The sequence below is a fragment of the Saccoglossus kowalevskii genome, chromosome 20 (genome assembly GCF_978046115.1).
Source record: "Saccoglossus kowalevskii chromosome 20, keSacKowa6.1, whole genome shotgun sequence".
NCBI lineage: Eukaryota > Metazoa > Hemichordata > Enteropneusta > Harrimaniidae > Saccoglossus > Saccoglossus kowalevskii.
The window spans coordinates 29537978-29543977 of record NC_140660.1 but is presented as its reverse complement, the minus strand read 5'-3'; positions in this window follow the sequence as shown (position 1 = coordinate 29543977).

Here is a 6000-nt window from a genome sequence, read left to right as displayed (position 1 = left end):
ATCAGTGAATAAACTTGGATACAATGTTCCCAGTCAGTAAATAAACATGGACACAATGTTCCCAGTCAGTGAATAAACATGTGCTCAATGTTTCCAGTCAGTGAATAAACATGGACACAATGTTCCCAATATGAGAATTAACATGTACACAATAATCCCAGTCAGTGAAAAACATGTACACATTGATCGTAGTCAATCAATAAACATGTATACAATAGCTTCCGTAAGTAAAAAACATGTACACATTTCTCACTGACAGTAAATATACATGTCCACAATGTTCATAGTGAGAGAATGCGGAATTTTGATATTTTTAATTTGCCATATTGGGATGCATTGATTTTAGATATGAGGTTGGCTTTCCCAACATCTGTTAATATCTCTTCTTAATAAGTAGTATTAGTATACGTAGGTGATGATACTCTGATCATATATATCTTTAAAAACATCATATTGGTATTCGTGCTTCTCGAGCCCCATGAGGAATTCTGGTATTTTTAACTTACCATATAGGGATGCATAGACTTTAGATATCAGGATGGCTTTCCCAATATCTGTTAATATCTCTTCTAAATAAGATGTATTAGTGTAGGTGATGATACTCTGATCATATAGATCTTTAAAGACATCATATGCCGTTTTGTACTTCTCCATGTGGAGTTCTGGTATTTTCGGATTGCAGTATTGTTTTAATAACCTTAGTGATTCTGTAATATACAAATACAAATACAATAATTGTGAATGCGACATATTAACAAATTGTGATTAACACTGGAAACTTGTTCTTGTTTTGTTTTTGAAAGTTATCCATATCTACTAGATGCTAGTATATATTGGTTTTTGGAAAAATGATTTTTGGGCATTTATTATATGGCAGTTTTTTATGCATGACTAAGATCAGTTCCGAAATGGCAAATGATCTGAAAATCTCATCACCAAACACACATGAAGGAACCTGATGCCAGACTAACAATGATCAATCCAAGAGAACTGAAACAAAATTAAGACATTTTTTAGCAACACATATGCCTGTTATTAAATGAATCAGACCAGTTTTCATGTGACAATAGGGCCAGAATCATTTATTATGATGTCTGGCTAGCAATGCGTACCCTTCACAAATTATTTAGTATTCTTAATTAGAAAATATGGAATTTAATTTGAGTCTAGTTCTTTATAGTATATGATGATTAGAGACACGTTACTCACCCTCGCCTATATGCTTACTTAACTCAACAAGCAGGTTATTGAACTTTGTAGATAATTCCTCATCAACTACAGAAAGATTACAATACACACTCATTTTGAAAACAAACACACTAAAATAAGCAGTATCAAAGAACTACATCGAATACATAATATTGTATCATAATAACAATGGTCATCATGTCACTGTAATATCATGAATTAACAATTAATTCTATATGCTATATAGTGTATGTGAATCTGTCACTGTGATATCATGAATTAACAATTAATTCTATATGCTATATAGTGTATGTGAATCTGTCACTGTGATATCATGAATTAACAATTAATTCTATATGCTATATAGTGTATGTGAATCTGTCACTGTGATATCATGAATTAACAATTAATTCTATATGCTATATAGTGTATGTGAATCTGTCACTGTGATATCATGAATTAACAATTAATTCTATATGCTATATAGTGTATATGAATCTGTCACTGTGATATCATGAATTAACAATTAATTCTATATGCTATATAGTGTATGTGAATATGTCACTGTGATATCATGGATTAACAATTAATTCTATATGCTATATAGTGTATGTGAATATGTCACTGTGATATCATGGATTAACAATTAATTCTATATGCTATATAGTGTATGTGAATCTGTCACTTTGATATCATGAATTAACAATTAATTCTATATGCTATATAGTGTATGTGAATATGTCACTGTGATATCATGGATTAACAATTAATTCTATATGATATATAGTGTATGTGAATATGTCACTGTGATATCATGGATTAACAATTAATTCTATATGCTATATAGTGTATGTGAATCTGTCACTTTGATATCATGAATTAACAATTAATTCTATATGCTATATAGTGTATGTGAATCTGTCACTTTGATATCATGAATTAACAATTAATTCTATATGCTATATAGTGTATGTGAATCTGTCACTTTGATATCATGAATTAACAATTAATTCTATATGCTATATAGTGTATGTGAATCTGTCACTGTGATATCATGAATTAACAATTAATTCTATATGCTATATAGTGTATGTGAATCTGTCACTGTGATATCATGAATTAACAATTAATTCTATATGCTATATAGTGTATGCGAGCCTGTCACTGTGATAGCATGTCATTGAACCTCTCTTTAGTAACTGTTGTATCCTTGGATGAGGTGGTAGCTGTATAATAATAAATGAAATAGATGTTAGTTATAAATTAAGTGTTACAAGCATATCATTGAACGTCTGCTTAGTAACTGTTGTATCCTTGGATGAGGTGGTAGCTGTATAATAATAAATGAAATAGATGTTAGTTATAAATGAAGTGTTACAAGCATGTCATTGAACCTCTCTTTAGTAACTGTTGTATCAATGGATGAGGTGCTAGCTGTATAATATAAATGAAGTAGATATTAGTTATAAATTAAGTGTTACAAGCATGTCATTGAACCTCTCTTTAGTAACTGTTGTATCCTTGTATGAGGTGGTAGCTGTATAATATAAATGAAGTAGATGTTAGTTATAAATTAGGTGTTACAAGCATGTCATTGAACCTCTCTTTAGTAACTGTTGTATCCTTAGATGAGGTGGTAGCTGTATAATATAAATGAAGTAGATGTTAGTTATAACTTAAGTGTTACAAGCATGTCATTGAACCTCTCTTTAATAACTGTTGTATCCTTAGATGAGGTGGTAGCTGTATAATATAAAAGAAGTAGATGTTAGTTATAAATTAAGTGTTACAAACATGTCATTGAATCTCTCTTTAGTAACTGTTGTATCAATGGATGAGGTGCTAGCTGTATAATATAAATGAAGTAGATATTAGTTATAAATTAAGTGTAACAAGCATGTCATTGAACCTCTCTTTAGTGACTGTTGTATCCTTGGATGAGGTGGGAGCTGTATGATATAAATGAAGTAGATGTTAGTTATAAATTAAGAGTAACAAGCATGTCATTGAACTTCTCTTTATGTTATATAGTGTATGTAAATCTGCCACTGTGATATCATTAATTAACAATTAATTCTATATGCTATATAGTGTATGTGAATCTGTCACTGATATAATGAATTAACAATTAATTCTATATGATATATAGTGTATGTGAATCTATCACTGTGATATCATGAATTAACAATTAATTCTATATGCTATATAGTGTATGTGAATCTGTCACTGTGATATCATGAATTAACAATTAATTCTATATGCTATATAGTGTATGTGAATCTGTCACTGTGATATCATGAATTAACAATTAATTCTATATGCTATATAGTGTATGTGAGCCTGTCACTGTGATAGCATGTCATTGAACCTCTCTTTAGTAACTGTTGTATCCTTGGATGAGGTAGTAGCTGTATAATATAAATAAAGTAGATGTTAGTTATAAATGAAGTGTTACAAGCATGTCATTGAACCTACCTTTAGCAACTGTTGTATCCTTGGATGAGGTGGTAGCTGTATAATATAAAAGAAGTAGATGTTAGTTATAAGTTAAGTGTTACAAACATGTCATTGTACCTCTCTTTAGTAACTGTTGTATCCCTGTATGAGGTGGTAGCTGTATAATATAAATGAAGTAGATATTAGTTATAAATTAAGTGTTACAAACATGTCATTGAATCTCTCTTTAGTAACTGTTGTATCAATGAATGAGGTGCTAGCTGTATAATATAAATGAAGTAGATATTAGTTATAAATTAAGTGTTACAAGCATGTCATTGAACCTCTCTTTAGTAACTGTTGTATCCTTGTATGAGGTGGTAGCTGTATAATATAAATGAAGTAGATGTTAGTTATAACTTAAGTGTTACAAGCATGTCATTGAACCTCTCTTTAATAACTGTTGTATCCTTGTATGAGGTGGTAGCTGTATAATATAAATGAAGTAGATGTTAGTTATAAATTAGGTGTTACAAGCATGTCATTGAACCTCTCTTTAGTAACTGTTGTATTCTTAGATGAGGTGGTAGCTGTATAATATAAATGAAGTAGATGTTAGTTATAAATTAAGTGTTACAAACATGTCATTGAACCTCTATTTAGTAACTGTTGTATCCTTGGATGAGGTGGTAGCTGTATAATATACATGAAGTAGATGTTAGTTATAAATTAAGTGTTACAAGCATGTCATTGAACCTCTCTTTAGTAACTGTGTATCCTTGGATGAGGTGGTAGTTGTATAATATAAATGAAGTAGATGTTAGTTATAAATTAAGTGTAACAAACATGTCATTGAACCTCTCTTTTGTAACTGTTGTATCCTTGGATGAGGTGGTAGTTGTATAATATAAATGAAGTAGATGTTAGTTATAAATTAAGTGTAACAAGCATGTCATTGAACCTCTCTTTAGTGACTGTTGTATCCTTGGATGAGGTTGTAGTTGTATAATATAAATGAAGTAGATGTTAGTTATAAATTAAGTGTAACAAGCATGTCATTGAATCTCTCTTTAGTGACTGTTGTATCCTTGGATGAGGTTGTAGCTGTATAATATAAATGAAGTAGATGTTAGTTATAAATTAGGTGTAACAAGCATGTCATTGAACCTCTCTTTAGTAACTGTTGTATTCTTGTATGAGGTGGTAGCTGTATAATATAAATGAAGTAGATGTTAGTTATAAATTAAGTGTTACAAGCATGTCATTGAACCTCTCTTTAGTAACTGTTCTATCCTTGTATGAGGTTGTAGCTGTATAATATAAATGAAGTAGATGTTAGTTATAAATTAAGTGTAACAAGCATGTCATTGAACCTCTCTTTAGCGACTGTTGTATCCTTGGATGAGGTTGTAGTTGTATAATATAAATGAAGTAGATGTTAGTTATAAATTAAGTGTAACAAGCATGTCATTGAACCTCTCTTTAGTGACTATTGTATCCTTGGATGAGGTTGTAGCTGTATAATATAAATGAAGTAGATGTTAGTTACAAATGAAGTGTTACAAGCATGTCATTGAACCTCTCTTTAGTGACTGGTGTATCCTTGGATGAGGTGGTAGCTGTATAATAATAAATGAAATAGATGTTAGTTATAAATTAAGTGTTACAAGCATATCATTGAACGTCTGCTTAGTAACTGTTGTATTCTTGTATGAGGTGGTAGCTGTATAATATAAATGAAGTAGATGTTAGTTATAAATTAAGTGTTACAAGCATGTCATTGAACCTCTCTTTAGTAACTGTTCTATCCTTGTATGAGGTTGTAGCTGTATAATATAAATGAAGTAGATGTTAGTTATAAATTAAGTGTTACAAGCATGTCATTGAACCTCTCTTTAGTGACTGTTGTATCAATGGATGAGGTGGTAGCTGTATATTATAAATGAAGTAGATGTTAGTTATAAATTAACTGTTACAAGCATGTCATTGAACCCCTCTTTAGTAACTGTTGTATCCTTGGATGAGGTGGTAGCTGTATAATATATAAATGAAGTAGATGTTAGTTATAAATTAACTGTTACAATCATGTCATTGAACCTCTCATAAGCAACTGTTGTATCCTTGGATGAGGTGGTAGCTGTATAATATAAATGAAGTAGATGTTAGTTATAAATTAAGTGTTACAAGCATGTCATTAAACCTCTCTTTAGTAACTGTTGTATCAATGGATGAGGTGGTAGCTGTATAATATAAATAAAGTAGATGTTAGTTATAAATTAAGTGTTACAAACATGTCATTGAACCTCTCTTTAGTAAATATTGTATCATTGGATGAGGTTTTTATCTGTATAATATAAATGAAGTAGATGTTAGTTA